Source organism: Rhopilema esculentum, chromosome 20, assembly GCF_057945365.1.
Source record: "Rhopilema esculentum isolate cy_ngs chromosome 20, ASM5794536v1, whole genome shotgun sequence".
Lineage (NCBI taxonomy): Eukaryota > Metazoa > Cnidaria > Scyphozoa > Rhizostomeae > Rhizostomatidae > Rhopilema > Rhopilema esculentum.
The window spans coordinates 4,156,591-4,177,214 of record NC_142834.1 but is presented as its reverse complement, the minus strand read 5'-3'; the positions used below and the strand labels follow the sequence as shown (position 1 = coordinate 4,177,214).

The window sequence follows — 20,624 nt, the reverse complement described above, 5'->3', positions numbered from 1 at the left end:
AAGAAGCTATGCTTTAGACTTTTTCTAAAATCCTTTGCCCTCTTTATTTCATTGCCTGTCATTTCTATTGCTAAGTTGCTGTAGGGAGTTATGCTTCAGAATTTTTTTGAAATCCTTTGCTCTTTTTATTTCATTGCCTGTCATTTTTTATTGATTCGTTGCTGTACGGAGCTATGCTTCAAAATCTCCCTAAAATCCTTCGCTGTCTTTATTCCATTGCCTGTCATATTTTATTGCTTTGTTGCTGTAGGGAGCTATGCTTCAGAATTTCCCCAAAATCCTTCGTTCTCTTTATATCATTGCCTGTCATTTTTATTGCTTCGTTGCTGTAAGAAGCTATGCTTTAGACTTTTTCTAAAATCCTTTGCCCTCTTTATTTCATTGCCTGTCATTTCTATTGCTAAGTTGCTGTAGGGAGTTATGCTTCAGAATTTTTTTGAAATCCTTTGCTCTTTTTATTTCATTGCCTGTCATTATTTATTGCTTCGTTGCTGTACGGAGCTTTGCTTCAAAATCTCCCTAAAATCCTTCGCTGTCTTTATTTCATTGCCTGTCATTTTTTATTGCTTTGTTGCTGTAGGGAGCTATGGTTCAGAATTTCCCCAAAACCTTTCGTTCTCTTTATATCATTGCCTGTCATTTTTATTGCTTCGTTGCTGTAAGAAGCTATGCTTTAGACTTTTTCTAAAATCCTTTGCCCTCTTTATTTCATTGCCTGTCATTTCTTTTGCTAAGTTGCTGTAGGGAGCTATGCTTCAGAATTTTTTTGAAATCCTTTGCTCTCTTTGTTTAATTGCCTGTCTTTTTTTGTTGCTTCGTTGCTGTAGAGAGCTATGCTTTGAACTTTTCCTAAAATCCTTTGCCCTCTTTATTTCATTGCCTGTCATTTCTATTGCTAAATTGCTGTAGGGAGCTATGACTCAGAATTTTTTTGAAGTCCTTTGCTCTTTTTATTTCATTGCCTGTCATTTTTTATTGCTTTGTTGCTGTAGGGAGCTATGCTTCAGAATATCCCTAAAATCCTTCGCTGTCTTTATTTCATTGCTTGTTATCTTTTAATGCCAACTTGCTGTAGGGAGCTTTGCTTTGGAATTTCCCAAAAATCCCTCGTTCTCTTTATTTCATTGCCTGTCATTTTTATTGCTTCGTTGCTGTAAGAAGCTATGCTTTGGACTTTTTCTAAAATCCTTTGCCCTCTTTATCTCATTGCCTGTCATTTCTATTGCTAAGTTGCTGTAGGGAGCTATGCTTCAGAATTTTTTTGAAATCCTTTGCTTTCTTTATTTCATTGCCTGTCTTTTTTTATTGCTTCGTTGCTGTACGGAGCTATGCTTCAGAATCTCCCTAAAATCCTTCGCTCTCTATATTTCATTGCCTGTCAATTTTTTATTGCTTTGTTGCTGTAGGGAGCTATGCTTCAAAATCAACCTAAAATCCTTCGCCCTCTATATTTCATTGCCAGTCATTATTTATTGCTAAGTTGCTGTAGGAGGCTATGCTTCAGAATTTCCCAAAAATCCTTGGTTCTCTTTTTTTCATTGCCTGTCATTTTTTATTGCTTTGTTGCTGTAGGGAGCTATGTTTCAGAATTTCCCAAAAATCCTTCATTCTCTTTATTTAATTGCCTGTCATTTTTTATTGCTTCGTTGCGGTAGGGAGCTATGTTTCAGAATCTCCCTAAAATCCTTCACTCTCTTTATTTCATTGCCTCTCTATTTTTAATACTAAGTTGCTGTAGGGAGCTAGGCTTCAGAATTTCCCAAAAATCCCTCGTTCTCTTAATTTCAATGCCTGTCATTTTTATTGCTTCATTGCTGTAAGAAGCTATGCTTTAGATTTTTTCTAAAATCCTTTGCCCTCTTTATTTCATTGCCTGTCATTTCTATTGCTAAGTTTCTGTAGGGAGCTATGCTTCAGAATTTTTTTGAAATCCTTTGCTTTCTTTATTTCATTGCCTGTCATTTTTTATTGCTTCGTTTCTGTACGGAGCTATGCTTCAGAATCTCCCTAAAATCCTTCGCTGTCTTTTTTTAATTGCCTGTCATTTTTTATTGCTTTGTTGCTGAAGGGAGCTATGCTTCAGATTTTCCCAAAAAACCTTGGTTCTCTTTTTTTCATTGCCTGTCATTTTTATTGCTTCGTTGCTGTAAGAAGCTATGTTTTGGATTTTTCCTAAAATCCTTTGCCCTCTTTATTTCATTGCCTGTCATTTCTATTGCTAAGTTGCTGTAGGGAGCGATGCTTCAGAATTTTTTTGAAATCCTTTGCTTTTTTTATTTCATTGCCTGTCATTTTTTATTGCTTCGTTGCTGTACGGAGCTAAGCTTCAGAATATCCCTAAAATCCTTCGCTGTCTTTATTTCATTGCCTGTTATTATTTATTGCTTCGTTCCTGTACGGAGCTATGCTTCAAAATCTCCCTAAAATCCTTCGCTGTCTTTATTTCATTGCCTGTCATTTTTTATTGCTTTGTTGCTGTAGGGAGCTATGGTTCAGAATTTCCCCAAAATCCTTCGTTCCCTTTATATTATTGCCTGTCATTTTTATTGCTTCGTTGCTGTAAGAAGCTATGCTTTAGACTTTTTCTAAAATCCTTTGCCCTCTTTATTTCATTGCCTGTCATTTCTATTGCTAAGTTGCTGTAGGGAGCTATGCTTCAGAATTTTTTTGAAATCCTTCGCTTTCTTTATTTCATTGCCTGTCATTTTTTATTGCTTCGTTTCTGTACGGAGCTATGCTTCAGAATCTCCCTAAAATCCTTCGCTGTCTTTATTTAATTGCCTGTCATTTTTTATTGCTTTGTTGCTGAAGGGAGCTATGCTTCAGAATTTCCCAAAAATCCTTGGTTCTCTTTTTTTCATTGCCTGTCATTTTTATTGCTTCGTTGCTGTAAGAAGCTATGTTTTGGATTTTTCCTAAAATCCTTTGCCCTCTTTATTTCAATGCCTGTCATTTCTATTGCTAAGTTGCTGTAGGGAGCTATGCTTCAGAATTTTTTTGAAATCCTTTGCTTTTTTTATTTCATTGCCTGTCATTTTTTATTGCTTCATTTCTGTACGGAGCTATGCTTCAGAATATCCCTAAAATCCTTCGCTGTCTTTATTTAATTGCCTGTCATTTTTTATTGCTTTGTTGCTGAAGGGAGCTATGCTTCAGATTTTCCCAAAAATCCTTGGTTCTCTTTTTTTCATCGCCTGTCATTTTTATTGCTTAGTTGCTGTAAGAAGCTATTTTTTGGATTTTTCCTAAAATTCTTTGCCCTCTTTATTTCATTGCCTGTCATTTCTATTGCTAAGTTGCTGTAGGGAGCTATGCTTCAGAATTTTTTTGAAATCCTTTGCTTTTTTTATTTCATTGCCTGTCATTTTTTATTGCTTCGTTGCTGTACGGAGCTAAGCTTCAGAATATCCCTAAAATCCTTCGCTGTCTTTATTTCATTGCCTGTTATTTTTTATTGCTTCGTTGCTGTACGGAGCTATGCTTCAAAATCTCCCTAAAATCCTTCGCTGTCTTTATTTCATTGCCTGTCATTTTTTATTGCTTTGTTGCTGTACGGAGCTATGTTTCAGAATATCCCTAAAATCCTTCGCTGTCTTTATTTCATTGCTTGTTATCTTTTAATGCCAGCTTGCTGTAGGGAGCTTTGCTTTGGAATTTCCCAAAAATCCCTCGTTCTCTTTATTTCATTGCCTGTCATTTTTATTGCTTCGTTGCTGTAAGAAGCTATGTTTTGGATTTTTCCTAAAATCCTTTGCCCTCTTTATTTCAATGCCTGTCATTTCTATTGCTAAGTTGCTGTAGGGAGCTATGCTTCAGAATTTTTTTGAAATCCTTTGCTTTTTTTATTTCATTGCCTGTCATTTTTTATTGCTTCATTTCTGTACGGAGCTATGCTTCAGAATATCCCTAAAATCCTTCGCTGTCTTTATTTAATTGCCTGTCATTTTTTATTGCTTTGTTGCTGAAGGGAGCTATGCTTCAGATTTTCCCAAAAATCCTTGGTTCTCTTTTTTTCATCGCCTGTCATTTTTATTGCTTAGTTGCTGTAAGAAGCTATTTTTTGGATTTTTCCTAAAATTCTTTGCCCTCTTTATTTCATTGCCTGTCATTTCTATTGCTAAGTTGCTGTAGGGAGCTATGCTTCAGAATTTTTTTGAAATCCTTTGCTTTTTTTATTTCATTGCCTGTCATTTTTTATTGCTTCGTTGCTGTACGGAGCTAAGCTTCAGAATATCCCTAAAATCCTTCGCTGTCTTTATTTCATTGCCTGTTATTTTTTATTGCTTCGTTGCTGTACGGAGCTATGCTTCAAAATCTCCCTAAAATCCTTCGCTGTCTTTATTTCATTGCCTGTCATTTTTTATTGCTTTGTTGCTGTAGGGAGCTATGGTTCAGAATTTCCCCAAAATCCTTCGTTCTCTTTATATCATTGCCTGTCATTTTTATTGCTTCGTTGCTGTAAGAAGCTATGCTTTAAACTTTTTCTAAAATCCTTTGCCCTCTTTATTTCATTGCCTGTCATTTCTACTGCTAAGTTGCTGTAGGGAGCTATGCTTCAGAATTTTTTTTAAATCCTTTGCTTTTTTTATTTCATTGCCTGTCATTTTTTATTGCTTCGTTGCTGTACGGAGCTAAGCTTCAGAATATCCCTAAAATCCTTCGCTGTCTTTATTTCATTGCCTGTTATTTTTTATTGCTTCGTTGCTGTAAGAAGCTATGCTTTAGACTTTTCCTAAAATCCTTTGCCCTCTTTATTTCATTGCCTGTCATTTCTTTTGCTAAGTTGCTGTAGGGAGCTATGCTTCAGAATTTATTTGAAATCCTTCGCTTTCTTTATTTAATTGCCTGTCATTTTTTTGTTGCTTCGTTGCTGTAGAGAGCTATGCTTTGAACTTTTCCTAAAGTCCTTTGCCCTCTTTATTTCATTGCCTGTCATTTCTATTGCTAAGTTGCTGTAGGGAGCTAGGCTTCAGAATTTCCCAAAAATCCTTCGTTCTCTTAATTTCATTGCCTGTCATTTTTATTGCTTCGTTGCTGTAAGAAGCTATGCTTTAGATTTTTTCTAAAATCCTTTGCCCTCTTTATTTCATTGCCTGTCATTTCTATTGCTAAGTTTCTGTAGGGAGCTATGCTTCAGAATTTTTTTGAAATCCTTCGCTTTCTTTATTTAATTGCCTGTCATTTTTTTGTTGCTTCGTTGCTGTAGAGAGCTATGCTTTGAACTTTTCCTAAAGTCCTTTGCCCTCTTTATTTCATTGCCTGTCATTTCTATTGCTAAGTTGCTGTAGGGAGCTAGGCTTCAGAATTTCCCAAAAATCCTTCGTTCTCTTAATTTCATTGCCTGTCATTTTTATTGCTTCGTTGCTGTAAGAAGCTATGCTTTAGATTTTTTCTAAAATCCTTTGCCCTCTTTATTTCATTGCCTGTCATTTCTATTGCTAAGTTTCTGTAGGGAGCTATGCTTCAGAATTTTTTTGAAATCCTTTGCTTTCTTTATTTCATTGCCTGTCATTTTTTATTGCTTCGTTTCTGTACGGAGCTATGCTTCAGAATCTCCCTAAAATCCATCGCTGTCTTTATTTAATTGCCTGTCATTTTTTATTGCTTTGTTGCTGAAGGGAGCTATGCTTCAGATTTTCCCAAAAAACCTTGGTTCTCTTTTTTTCATTGCCTGTCATTTTTATTGCTTCGTTGCTGTAAGAAGCTATTTTTTGGATTTTTCCTAAAATCCTTTGCCCTCTTTATTTCATTGCCTGTCATTTCTATTGCTAAGTTGCTGTAGGGAGCTATGCTTCAGAATTTTTTTGAAATCCTTTGCTTTTTTTATTTCATTGCCTGTCATTTCTATTGCTTTGTTGCTGTAGGGAGCTATGCTTCAGAATTTCCTAAAAATCCTTCATTCTCTTTATTTAATTGCCTGTCATTTTTTATTGCTTCGTTGCGGTAGGGAGCTATGTTTCAGAATCTCCCTAAAATCCTTCACTCTCTTTATTTCAATGCCTCTCTATTTTTAATACTAAGTTGCTGAAGGGAGCTATGCTTCAGAATTTCCCAAAAATCCTTGGTTCTCTTTTTTTCATTGCCTGTCATTTTTATTGCTTCGTTGCTGTAAGAAGCTATTTTTTGGATTTTTCCTAAAATCCTTTGCCCTCTTTATTTCATTGCCTGTCATTTCTATTGCTAAGTTGCTGTAGGGAGCTATGCTTCAGAATTTTTTTGAAATCCTTTCCTTTTTTTATTTCATTGCCTGTCATTTTTTATTGCTTCGTTGCTGTACGGAGCTAAGCTTCAGAATATCCCTAAAATCCTTCGCTGTCTTTATTTCATTGCCTGTTATTTTTTATTGCTTCGTTGCTGTACGGAGCTATGCTTCAAAATCTCCCTAAAATCCTTCGCTGTCTTTATTTCATTGCCTGTCATTTTTTATTGCTTTGTTGCTGTAGGGAGCTATGGTTCAGAATTTTCCCAAAATCCTTCGTTCTCTTTATATCATTGCCTGTCATTTTTATTGCTTCGTTGCTGTAAGAAGCTATGCTTTAGACTTTTTCTAAAATCCTTTGCCCTCTTTATTTCTATGCCTGTCATTTCTTTTGCTAAGTTGCTGTAGGGAGCTATGCTTCAGAATTTTTTTGAAATCCTTCGCTTTCTTTATTTAATTGCCTGTCATTTTTTGTTGCTTCGTTGCTGTAGAGAGCTATGCTTTGAACTTTTCCTAAAGTCCTTTGCCCTCTTTATTTCATTGCCTGTCATTTCTATTGCTAAGTTGCTGTAGGGAGCTATGCTTTGGAATTTCCCAAAAATCCTTGGTTCTCTTTTTTTCATTGCCTGTCATTTTTATTGCTTCGTTGCTGTAAGAAGCTATGCTTCAGAATTTTTTTGAAATCCTTTGCTTTCTTTATTTCATTGCCTGTCTTTTTTTATTGCTTCGTTGCTGTACGGAGCTATGCTTCAGAATCTCCCTAAAATCCTTCGCTCTCTATATTTTATTGCCTGTCAATTTTTTATTGCTTTGTTGCTGTAGGGAGCTATGCTTCAAAATCTACCTAAAATCCTTCGCTCTCTTTATTTCATTGCCAGTCATTATTTATTGCTAAGTTGCCGTAGGAGGCTATGCTTCAGAATTTCCCAAAAATCCTTGGTTCTCTTTTTTTCATTGCCTGTCATTTTTTATTGCTTTGTTGCTGTAGGGAGCTATGCTTCAGAATTTCCCCAAAATCCTTCGTTCTCTTTATATCATAGCCTGTCATTTTTATTGCTTCGTTGCTGTAAGAAGCTATGCTTTAGATTTTTCCTTAAATTCCTTGCCCTCTTTATTTCTTTGCCTGTCATTTCTATTGCTAAGTTGCTGTAGGGAGCTATGCTTCAGAATTTTTTTGAAATCCTTTGCTCTCTTTATTTCATTGCCTGTCATTTTTTATTGCTTCGTTGCTGTACGGAGCTATGTTTCAGAATATCCCTAAAATCCTTCGCTGTCTTTATTTCATTGCTTGTTATCTTTTAATGCCAACTTGCTGTAGGGAGCTTTGCTTTGGAATTTCCCAAAAATCCCTCGTTCTCTTTATTTCATTGCCTGTCATTTTTATTGCTTCGTTGCTGTAAGAAGCTATGCTTTGGACTTTTTCTAAAATCCTTTGCCCTCTTTATCTCATTGCCTGTCATTTCTATTGCTAAGTTGCTGTAGGGAGCTATGCTTCAGAATTTTTTTGAAATCCTTTGCTTTCTTTATTTCATTGCCTGTCTTTTTTTATTGCTTCGTTGCTGTACGGAGCTATGCTTCAGAATCTCCCTAAAATCCTTCGCTCTCTATATTTTATTGCCTGTCAATTTTTTATTGCTTTGTTGCTGTAGGGAGCTATGCTTCAAAATCTACCTAAAATCCTTCGCTCTCGTTATTTCATTGCCAGTCATTATTTATTGCTAAGTTGCTGTAGGAGGCTATGCTTCAGAATTTCCCAAAAATCCTTGGTTCTCTTTTTTTCAATGCCTGTCATTTTTTATTGCTTTGTTGCTGTAGGGAGCTATGCTTCAGAATTTCCCAAAAATCCTTCATTCTCTTTATTTAATTGCCTGTCATTTTTTATTGCTTCGTTGCGGTAGGGAGCTATGTTTCAGAATCTCCCTAAAATCCTTCACTCTCTTTATTTCATTGCCTCTCCATTTTTAATACTAAGTTGCTGTAGGGAGCTAGGCTTCAGAATTTTCCAAAAATCCCTCGTTCTCTTAATTTCAATGCCTGTCATTTTTATTGCTTCGTTGCTGTAAGAAGCTATGCTTTGGACTTTTTCTAAAATCCTTTGCCCTCTTTATCTCATTGCCTGTCATTTCTATTGCTAAGTTGCTGTAGGGAGCTATGCTTCAGAATTTTTTTGAAATCCTTTGCTCTCTTAATTTCATTGCCTGTCATTTTTTATTGCTTCGTTGCTGTACGGAGCTATGCTTCAGAATATCCCTAAAATCCTTCGCTGTCTTTATTTCATTGCTAGTTATCTTTTAATGCCAACTTGCTGTAGGGAGCTTTGCTTTGGAATTTCCCAAAAATCCCTCGTTCTCTTTATTTCATTGCCTGTCATTTTTATTGCTTCGTTGCTGTAAGAAGCTATGCTTTGGACTTTTTCTAAAATCCTTTGCCCTCTTTATCTCATTGCCTGTCATTTCTATTGCTAAGTTGCTGTAGGGAGCTATGCTTCAGAATTTTTTTGAAATCCTTTGCTTTCTTTATTTCATTGCCTGTCTTTTTTTATTGCTTCGTTGCTGTACGGAGCTATGCTTCAGAATCTCCCTAAAATCCTTCCCTCTCTATATTTTATTGCCTGTCAATTTTTTATTGCTTTGTTGCTGTAGGGAGCTATGCTTCAAAATCTACCTAAAATCCTTCGCTCTCGTTATTTCATTGCCAGTCATTATTTATTGCTAAGTTGCTGTAGGAGGCTATGCTTCAGAATTTCCCAAAAATCCTTGGTTCTCTTTTTTTCAATGCCTGTCATTTTTTATTGCTTTGTTGCTGTAGGGAGCTATGCTTCAGAATTTCCCAAAAATCCTTCATTCTCTTTATTTAATTGCCTGTCATTTTTTATTGCTTCGTTGCGGTAGGGAGCTATGTTTCAGAATCTCCCTAAAATCCTTCACTCTCTTTATTTCATTGCCTCTCTATTTTTAATACTAAGTTGCTGTAGGGAGCTAGGCTTCAGAATTTTCCAAAAATCCCTCGTTCTCTTAATTTCAATGCCTGTCATTTTTATTGCTTCGTTGCTGTAAGAAGCTATGCTTTAGATTTTTTCTAAAATCCTTTGCCCTCTTTATTTCATTGCCTGTCATTTCTATTGCTAAGTTTCTGTAGGGAGCTATGCTTCAGAATTTTTTTGAAATCCATTGCTTTCTTTATTTCATTGCCTTTCATTTTTTATTGCTTCGTTTCTGTACGGAGCTATGCTTCAGAATCTCCATAAAATCCTTCGCTGTCTTTTTTTAATTGCCTGTCATTTTTTATTGCTTTGTTGCTGAAGGGAGCTATGCTTCAGAATTTCCCAAAAATCCTTGGTTCTCTTTTTTTCATTGCCTGTCATTTTTATTGCTTCGTTGCTGTAAGAAGCTATGCTTTAGACTTTTTCTAAAATCCTTTGCCCTCTTTATTTCATTGCCTGTCATTTTTTGTTGCTTCGTTGCTGTAGAGAGCTATGCTTTGAACTTTTCCTAAAATCCTTTGCCCTCTTTATTTCATTGCCTGTCATTTCTATTGCTAAATTGCTGTAGGGAGCTATGCTTTAGAATTTCCCCAAATCCTAACGTTATCTTTATTTTATTGCCTGTAATTTTTTATTGCTTTGTTGCTGTAGGGAGCTATGCTTTAGAATTTCTCTAAAATACTTCACTCTTTTTTTTTCATTGCCTGTCAATATTTATTGATTTGTTGCTGTAGGGAGCTATGCTTCAGAATTTCCCAAAAATCCTTCGTTATCTTTATTTTATTGCCTGTAATTTTTTATTGCTTTGTTGCTGTAGGGAGCTATGCTTTAGAATTTCCCTAAAATCCTTCGTTATCTTTATTTTATTGCCTGTAATTTTTTATTGCTTTGTTGCTGTAGGGAGCTATGCTTTAGAATTTCTCTAAAATACTTCACTCTTATTTTTTCATTGCCTGTCAATATTTATTGCTTTGTTGCTGTAGGGAGCTATGCTTCAGAATTTCCCAAAAATCCTTCGTTCTCTTTATATCATTGCCTGTCATTTTTATTGCTTCGTTGCTGTAAGAAGCTATGCTTTAGACTTTTTCTAAAATCCTTTGCCCTCTTTATTTCATTGCCTGTCATTTCTTTTACTAAGTTGTTGTAGGGAGCTATGCTTCAGAATTTTTTTGAAATCCTTCGCTTTCTTTATTTAATTGCATGTCATTTTTTGTTGCTTCGTTGCTATAGAGAGCTATGCTTCAGAATTTCCCTAAAATCCTTCACTCTCTTTATTTCATTGCCTGTCAATTTTTTATTGCTTTGTTGCTGTAGGGAGCTATGCTTCAAAATCTACCTAAAATCCTTCGCTCTTTTTATTTCATTGCCAGTCATTATTTATTGCTAAGTTGCTGTAGGAGGCTATGCTTCAGAATTTCCCAAAAATCCTTGGTTCTCTTTTTTTCATTGCCTGTCATTTTTTATTGCTTTGTTGCTGTAGGGAGCTATGCTTCAGAATTTCCTAAAAATCCTTCATTCTCTTTATTTAATTGCCTGTCATTTTTTATTGCTTCGTTGCGGTAGGGAGCTATGTTTCAGAATCTCCCTAAAATCCTTCACTCTCTTTATTTCAATGCCTCTCTATTTTTAATACTAAGTTGCTGAAGGGAGCTATGCTTCAGAATTTCCCAAAAATCCTTGGTTCTCTTTTTTTCATTGCCTGTCATTTTTATTGCTTCGTTGCTGTAAGAAGCTATGTTTTGGATTTTTCCTAAAATCCTTTGCCCTCTTTATTTCATTGCCTGTCATTTCTATTGCTAAGTTGCTGTAGGGAGCTATGCTTCAGAATTTTTTTGAAATCCTTTGCTTTTTTTATTTCTTTGCCTGTCATTTTTTATTGCTTTGTTGCTGTAGGGAGCTAAGCTTTACAATTTCCCTAAAATCCTTCGTTATCTTTATTTTATTGCCTGTAATTTTTTATTGCTTTGTTGCTGTAGGGAGCTATGCTTTAGAATTTCTCTAAAATACTTCACTCTTATTTTTTCATTGCCTGTCAATATTTATTGCTTTGTTGCTGTAGGGAGCTATGCTTCAGAATTTCCCAAAAATCCTTCGTTCTCTTTATATCATTGCCTGTCATTTTTATTGCTTCGTTGCTGTAAGAAGCTATGCTTTAGACTTTTTCTAAAATCCTTTGCCCTCTTTATTTCATTGCCTGTCATTTCTTTTACTAAGTTGTTGTAGGGAGCTATGCTTCAGAATTTTTTTGAAATCCTTCGCTTTCTTTATTTAATTGCATGTCATTTTTTGTTGCTTCGTTGCTATAGAGAGCTATGCTTCAGAATTTCCCTAAAATCCTTCACTCTCTTTATTTCATTGCCTGGCAATTTTTTATTGCTTTGTTGCTGTAGGGAGCTATGCTTCAAAATCTACCTAAAATCCTTCGCTCTTTTTATTTCATTGCCAGTCATTATTTATTGCTAAGTTGCTGTAGGAGGCTATGCTTCAGAATTTCCCAAAAATCCTTGGTTCTCTTTTTTTCATTGCCTGTCATTTTTATTGCTTCGTTGCTGTAAGAAGCTATGCTTTAGACTTTTTCTAAAATCCTTTGCCCTCTTTATTTCATTGCCTGTCATTTCTTTTGCTAAGTTTCTGTAGGGAGCTATGCTTCAGAATTTTTTTGAAATCCTTAGCTTTCTTTATTTAATTGCCTGTCATTTTTTTGTTGCTTCGTTGCTGTAGAGAGCTATGCTTTGAACTTTTCCTAAAATCCTTTGCCCTCTTTATTTCATTGCCTGTCATTTCTATTGCTAAATTGCTGTAGGGAGCTACGCTTCAGAATTTTTTTGAAATCCTTTGCTTTTTTTATTTCATTGCCTGTCATTTTTTATTGCTTTGTTGCTGTAGGGAGCTAAGCTTTAGAATTTCCCTAAAATCCTTCATTATCTTTATTTTATTGCCTGTAATTTTTTATTGCTTTGTTGCTGTAGGGAGCTATGCTTTAGAATTTCTCTAAAATACTTCACTCTTATTTTTTCATTGCCTGTCAATATTTATTGCTTTGTTGCTGTAGGGAGCTATGCTTCAGAATTTCCCAAAAATCCTTCGTTCTCTTTATATCATTGCCTGTCATTTTTTATTGCTTCGTTGCGGTAGGGAGCTATGTTTCAGAATCTCCCTAAAATCCTTCACTCTCTTTATTTCATTGCCTCTCTATTTTTAATACTAAGTTGCTGTAGGGAGCTAGGCTTCAGAATTTCCCAAAAATCCTTCATTCTCTTAATTTCAATGCCTGTCATTTTTATTGCTTCCCTGCTGTAAGAAGCTATGCTTTAGATTTTTTCTAAAATCCTTTGCCCTCTTTATTTCATTGCCTGTCATTTCTATTGCTAAGTTTCTGTAGGGAGCTATGCTTCAGAATTTTTTTGAAATCCTTTGCTTTCTTTATTTCATTGCCTGTCATTTTTTATTGCTTCGTTTCTGTACGGAGCTATGCTTCAGAATCTCCATAAAATCCTTCGCTGTCTTTATTTAATTGCCTGTCATTTTTTATTGCTTTGTTGCTGAAGGGAGCTATGCTTCAGAATTTCCCAAAAATCCTTGGTTTTTTTTTTTTCATTGCCTGTCATTTTTATTGCTTCGTTGCTGTAAGAAGCTATGTTTTGGATTTTTCCTAAAATCCTTTGCCCTCTTTATTTCATTGCCTGTCATTTCTATTGCTAAGTTGCTGTAGGGAGCTATGCTTCAGAATTTTTTTGAAATCCTTTGCTTTTTTTATTTCATAGCCTGTCATTTTTTATTGCTTCGTTGCTGTACGGAGCTAAGCTTCAGAATATCCCTAAAATCATTCGCTGTCTTTATTTCATTGCCTGTTATTTTTTATTGCTTCGTTGCTGTACCGAGCTATGCTTCAAAATCTCCCTAAAATCCTTCGCTGTCTTTATTTCATTGCCTGTCATTTTTTATTGCTTTGTTGCTGTAGGGAGCTATGCTTCAGAATTTCCCCAAAATCCTTCGTTCTCTTTATATCATTGCCTGTCATTTTTATTGCTTCGTTGCTGTAAGAAGCTATGCTTTAGACTTTTTCTAAAATCCTTTGCCCTCTTTATTTCATTGCCTGTCATTTCTATTGCTAAATTGCTGTAGGGAGCTACGCTTCAGAATTTGTTTGAAACCCTTTGCTTTTTTTATTTCATTGCCTGTCATTTTTTATTGCTTTGTTGCTGTAGGGAGCTAAGCTTTAGAATTTCCCTAAAATCCTTCATTATCTTTATTTTATTGCCTGTAATTTTTTATTGCTTTGTTGCTGTAGGGAGCTATGCTTTAGAATTTCTCTAAAATACTTCACTCTTATTTTTTCATTGCCTGTCAATATTTATTGCTTTGTTGCTGTAGGGAGCTATGCTTCTGAATTTCCCAAAAATCCTTCGTTCTCTTTATATCATTGCCTGTCATTTTTATTGCTTCGTTGCTGTAAGAAGCTATGCTTTAGATTTTTTCTAAAATCCTTTGCCCTCTTTATTTCATTGCCTGTCATTTCTTTTACTAAGTTGTTGTAGGGAGCTATGCTTCAGAATTTTTTTGAAATCCTTCGCTTTCTTTATTTAATTGCATGTCATTTTTTGTTGCTTCGTTGCTATAGAGAGCTATGCTTCAGAATTTCCCTAAAATCCTTCACTCTCTTTATTTCATTGCCTGTCACTTTTTTATTGCTTTGTTGCTGTAGGGAGCTATGCTTCAAAATCTACCTAAAATCCTTCGCTCTCTTTATTTCATTGCCAGTCATTATTTATTGCTAAGTTGCTGTAGGAGGCTATGCTTCAGAATTTCCCAAAAATCCTTGGTTCTCTTTTTTTCATTGCCTGTCATTTTTTATTGCTTTGTTGCTGTAGGGAGCTATGCTTCAGAATTTCCCAAAAATCCTTGGTTCTCTTTTTTTCATTGCCTGTCATTTTTTATTGCTTTGTTGCTGTAGGGAGCTAAGCTTTACAATTTCCCTAAAATCCTTCGTTATCTTTATTTTATTGCCTGTAATTTTTTATTGCTTCGTTGCGGTAGGGAGCTATGTTTAAGAATCTCCCTAAAATCCTTCACTCTCTTTATTTCATTGCCTCTCTATTTTTAATACTAAGTTGCTGTAGGGAGCTAGGCTTCAGAATTTCCCAAAAATCCTTCGTTCTCTTAATTTCAATGCCTGTCATTTTTATTGCTTCGTTGCTGTAAGAAGCTATGCTTTAGATTTTTTCTAAAATCCTTTGCCCTCTTTATTTCATTGCCTGTCATTTCTATTGCTAAGTTTCTGTAGGGAGCTATGCTTCAGAAGTTTTTTTGAAATCCTTTGCTTTCTTTATTTCATTGCCTGTCAATTTTTATTGCTTCGTTTCTGTACGGAGCTATGCTTCAGAATCTCCATAAAATCCTTCGCTGTCTTTATTTAATTGCCTGTCATTTATTATTGCTTTGTTGCTGAAGGGAGCTATGCTTCAGAATTTCCCAAAAATCCTTGGTTCTTTTTTTTTCATTGCCTGTCATTTTTATTGCTTCGTTGCTGTAAGAAGCTATGTTTTGGATTTTTCCTAAAATCCTTTGCCCTCTTTATTTCATTGCCTGTAATTTCTATTGCTAAGTTGCTGTTGGGAGCTATGCTTCAGAATTTTTTTGAAATCCTTTGCTTTTTTTATTTCATAGCCTGTCATTTTTTATTGCTTCGTTGCTGTACGGAGCTAAGCTTCAGAATATCCCTAAAATCCTTCGCTGTCTTTATTTCATTGCCTGTTATTTTTTATTGCTTCGTTGCTGTACGGAGCTATGCTTCAAAATCTCCCTAAAATCCTTCGCTGTCTTTATTTCATTGCCTGTCATTTTTTATTGCTTTGTTGCTGTAGGGAGCTATGCTTCAGAATTTCCCCAAAATACTTCATTCTCTTTATATCATTGCCTGTCATTTTTATTGCTTCGTTGCTGTAAGAAGCTATGCTTTAGACTTTTTCTAAAATCCTTTGCCCTTTTTATTTCATTGCCTGTCATTTCTTTTGCTAAGTTGCTGTAGGGAACTATGCTTCAGAATTTTTTTGAAATCCTTTGCTTTCTTTATTTAATTGCCTGTCATTTTTTTTTTGCTTCGTTGCTGTAGAGAGCTATGCTTTGAACTTTTCCTAAAATCCTTTGCCCTCTTTATTTCATTGCCTGTCATTTCTATTGCTAAATTGCTGTAGGGAGCTATGCTTCAGAATTTTTTTGAAATCCTTTGCTCTTTTTATTTCATTGCCTGTCATTTTTTATTGCTTCGTTGCTGTACGGAGCTATGCTTCAAAATCTCCCTAAAATCCTTCGCTGTCTTTATTTCATAGCCTGTCATTTTTTATTGCTTTGTTGCTGTAGGGAGCTATGCTTCAGAATTTCCCCAAAATCTTTCGTTCTCTTTATATCATTGCCTCTCATTTTTATTGCTTCGTTGCTGTAAGAAGCTATGCTTTAGACTTTTTCTAAAATCCTTTGCCCTCTTTATTTCATTGACTGTCATTTCTATTGCTAAGTTGCTGTAGGGAGCTATGCTTCAGATTTTTTTTGAAATCCTTTGCTCTTTTTATTTCATTGCCTGGTCATTTTTTATTGCTTCGTTGCTGTACGGAGCTATGCTTCAAAATCTCCCTAAAATCCTTCGCTGTCTTTATTTCATTGCCTGCCATTTTTTATTGCTTTGTTGCTGTAGGGAGCTATGCTTCAGAATTTCCCCAAAATCCTTCGTTCTCTTTATATCATTGCCTGTCATTTTTATTGCTTCGTTGCTGTAAGAAGCTATGCTTTAGACTTTTTCTAAAATCTTTTGCCCTCTTTATTTCATTGCTTGTCATTTCTTTTGCTAAGTTGCTGTAGGGAGCTATGCTTCAGAATTTTTTTTGAAATCCTTCGCTTTCTTTATTTAATTGCCTGTCATTTTTTGTTGCTTCGTTGCTGTAGAGAGCTATGCTTTGAACTTTTCCTAAAGTCCTTTGCCCTCTTTATTTCATTGCCTGTCATTTCTATTGCTAAAATGCTGTAGGGAGCTATGCCTCAGAATTATTTTGAAATGCTTTGCTCTCTTTATTTCATTGCCTGTCATTTTTTATTGCTTTGTTGCTGTAGGGAGCTATGCTTTAGAATTTTCCTAAAATCCTTCGTTCTCTTTATTTCACAGTCTGTCACTTCTTATTGCTTCGTTGCTGTATTGAGCTATGCTTTAGAATTTTCCTAAAATCCTTCATTCTCTTTATTTCATTGCCTGTCTATTTTCTATTGCTTCGTTACTGTAAGGAGTTTTCCTTCAGACTTTTTTTAAAATCCTTGGCTCACTTTTTTTCGTTGCCTGTCATTTTTTAGAATTTCGTTATCCCATACTGCTAAAGTCGATGACTCTCCATCGTGTCTCTTTTGAGTTTTGAAATAAGCTTTATTGTCCTTGTTTCTTACACTCTTGGTAGGAAATCTTTATAAAAATGGGCAAAGTCACATCATTTTTTAACATTTGATATTCATCTTAGCATGCAATTGACTATAAAAACTTCTAGAAGGGACTGTCGTTATACTCAAACTAAAAAAGGAGCTTTTTATGTTTTTTGTCAACCTACATTGATAGTATTAATTGTTCACAAAGTGTATTACTATGCCCACACAATTCAAATAAACGTGGAATGTTACTGAGGAAATCAAGAGCTAGAGCTACAAGTATGAATTATAGTTAGGAACAGCACAAACAAAGAGAAGCAATCCAATACAAATGTGTGTAATACGATAAACTAAAATTTTACAATAAATTATAACTTTGCTAGGACTTAATGTAATTAATTGTCTTTCTTGACACGTAAGGAAAAGAAATTTGTCTTTTGAAGTCAGCAACTGAAATAGCTTGCATTATTTCATACCATACAGAGGACGGATCATTGTACAATGAAACTCATCTGCAATGTGGTTACTACATATATTTGACAGAAAGCATTGACAGATTCGTGTCCAAACTTATGGAAACCATTAAAGTAATACTAGAAACATTAAAAAGCCACATACATATTCATTATTTAAAGGACCTTAAAGTTTGAAAATACTTACGCCTTGTTTTGGATTTAAACTGAATTTGAACTTAGCTCACATTAGTTACAAATAGAAACTAAAAGATTTGGAAAAAGACCAAACCCTAGAAACGAAGACACTGTGCGATTGCAATCTTGTTTCCATGCCAGTCCGTCAGTGGATGTAAACTAACAATCTTTTGGTGGTACAAAAATGGATTTTCAAAACGCAAACGTTTGTTTATACTAAAGCTTTTAATTTGACACTTATTAGAGTTTAAAACGTCAGAACATAAATCGAAAACTCTGCGCTAGGAAATATATACACCCAATTGTGGATCGAAATAGGCCAATCAGAAACGCGAGCACATGTCTGTTAAGGTTGCCCAATCAGTGCCACTTCCCTATTGAGAATGTTACCAATGGAGTCCTGAGGTAAAAATGAACTCCTTTTGTCTACACAATAACGGTTTTTCGTGCTTATGTACACTTAGTGAGCAAAAGTATTGCACAGGCTGAAACAGAAATGGCAGCACCGCAGCAAAATATTCTATCGAGCCAAAATTCAAGTGGCCATAGCAAGTTTCATAAAAGCTAAAAGATGACTTTTAAACTGGAATATATTGGAAAATTTATCAAGTTTTGATGGTGAAAATAGTAAATGTAAGAATACTACTTATTTAGCTAGCTAATGCGTTTACAAAGCAAGCAGGTGCGTTTATGTAGCTAGCTCGTGCGTTTACGGGACGAAATGGGGCGTTTATTTAACTAGCTAATGCGTTTACAGAGCAAGCAGGTGCGTTTATGTAGCTAGCTCATGCGTTTACAGGACGAAATGGGGCGTTTATTTAGCTAGCTAATGCGTTTACAGAGCAAGCAGGTGCGTTTATGTAGCTAGCTCATGCGTTTACAGGACGAAATGGGGCGTTTATTTAGCTAGCTAATGCGTTTACAGAGCAAGCAGGTGCGTTTATGTAGCTAGCTAATGCGTTTACAGGACGAAATGGGGCGTTTATTTAGCTAGCTAATACGTTTACAAAGCAAGCAGGTGCGTTTATGTAGCTACCTAATGCGTTTACAGGACGAAATGGGGCGTTTATTTAGCTAGCTAATGCGTTTACAAGGCAAGCAGGTGCGTTTATGTAGCTAGCTAATGCGTTTACAGGACGAAATGGGGCGTTTATTTAGCTAGCTAATACGTTTACAAAGCAAGCAGGTGCGTTTATGTAGCTAGCTAATGCGTTTACGGGACGAAATGGGGCGTTTATTTAGCTAGCTAATACGTTTACAAAGCAAGCAGGTGCGTTTATGTAGCTAGCTAACGCGTTTACAGGACGAAATGGGGCGTTTATTTAGCTAGCTAATGTGTTTACAAAGCAAGCAGGTGCGTTTATGTAGCTAGCTAATGCGTTTACAGGACGAAATGGGGCGTTTATTTAGCTAGCTAATGCGTTTACAAAGCAAGCAGGTGCATTTATGTAGCCAGCTCATGCGTTTACAGGACGAAATGGGGCGTTTATTTAGCTAGCTAATACGTTTACAAAGCAAGCAGGTGCGTTTATGTAGCTAGCTAATGCGTTTACGGGACGAAATGGGGCGTTTATTTAGCTAGCTAATACGTTTACTAAGCAAGCAGGTGCATTTATGTTGCTAGCTCATGCGTTTACAGGACGAAATGGGGCGTTTATTTAGCTAGCTAATACGTTTACAAGGCAAGCAGGTGCGTTTATGTAGCTAGCTAATGCGTTTACAGGACGAAATGGGGCGTTTATTTACCTAGCTAATACGTTTACAAAGCAAGCAGGTGCGTTTATGTAGCTAGCTAATGCGTTTACGGGACAAAATGGGGCGTTTATTTAGCTAGCTGATACGTTTACAAAGCAAGCAGGTGCGTTTATGTAGCTAGCTAATGCGTTTACAGGACGAAATGGGGCGTTTATTTAGCTAGCTAATACGTTTACAAAGCAAGCAGGTGCGTTTATGTAGCTAGCTAATGCGTTTACGGGACGAAATGGGGCGTTTATTTAGCTAGCTAATACATTTACAAGGCAAGCAGGTGCGTTTATGTAGCTAGCTAATGCGTTTACAGGACGAAATGGGGCGTTTATTTAGCTAGCTAATACGTTTACAAAGCAAGCAGGTGCATTTATGTTGCTAGCTCATGCGTTTTCAGGACGAAATGGGGCGTTTATTTAGCTAGCTAATGCGTTTACAAGGCAAGCAGGTGCGTTTATGTAGCTAGCTAATGCGTTTACGGGACGAAATGGGGCGTTTATTTAGCTAGCTAATACGTTTACAAGGCAAGCAGGTGCGTTTATGTAGCTAGCTAATGCGTTTACAGGACGAAATGGGGCGTTTATTTAGCTAGCTAATGCGTTTACAAAGCAAGCAGGTGCATTTATGTAGCTAGCTAATGCACCTTGGCAGTATCCAGGACGGCGTGCAATCTCCTTAAACCCCAAAAGGATGACATTTCCGCCTGTCTCTGTTCACGTAAGAAAAAAAACCAAAACCTTTGGTATCAAATGGATGCAAGAAATGCATGTTTTTTTGTCACCATAATATAAGCCTTTTTGGGTGGGTTATTAAACGCTCCTAGAGAATATTCCATATTCCCAAGCATGCCCCCTTTTGCGTAATAAGAAAAGCACCCCTTAACGCGATATTTTTATCTTGAAACTTCAAATATTTATTTGTTCCATTTCACTGAGGCTGCTCCCTGCTGACCACTTTCAAACAAAGGTATATCCACAGAATAATGGGGTCGGGAGATTGCGCAAGAACGCAACAAAATTGATGCCTCTGGGGTATACAGATACAACTTGAATGCCGTACAAGTCATTGATAAATTATTATCTCAACCGAGGGACAAATCACTCTAAGAAAATCTCGTACACCTTTTGTGAAAATCCTATTTTTTTATCTGAAAATCTCTAGAAATCCTTTTGTTTTAGGCAAAATCTCGTACGCTATTTGCAAGAGTGAATCGCCCCTCGATCTCAGGCATCAGAAAACTGTTGTACAAGCAGGAAATCGCAACTTGTCACTAATGATGATTTTTTGCAAAATTATCAATGATCAAGGTCAAATAATTATAAATACAACCAATGAAAATGATCAAATGACAATGGCTAATATCAAGACTGCACAGAAAACCGAAAACAACGTTTTGGATCGAAAATCACTAGAGAGGCGAAACCAAATAGGCAATCACGCGCCAATACTCCTTTTATTTTAGGTCATTTTCGATCCACCAAAGTGCTCAATTCCCGACACAGTTTTCAAATGCTACATCAAAACTTATGCATCAAATAAACCTTTAATAACAGAAAGACCATTGAGATATCATTAGAAAAACTTCCAAATGACTTCTAAGCTCTTTATTGAAGTTGCCAACTTTGCTTATGAATAGCTTTGA

At 35.8% G+C, this 20,624-nt stretch overlaps 1 long non-coding RNA gene across 1 annotated transcript in view; it reads left to right on the top strand.

The window, feature by feature from the left end:
* Positions 1–20,624, top strand: part of LOC135692358 (uncharacterized) — a 48,412-nt gene that overhangs the window by 27,146 nt on the left and 642 nt on the right. The window lies entirely within an intron of this gene.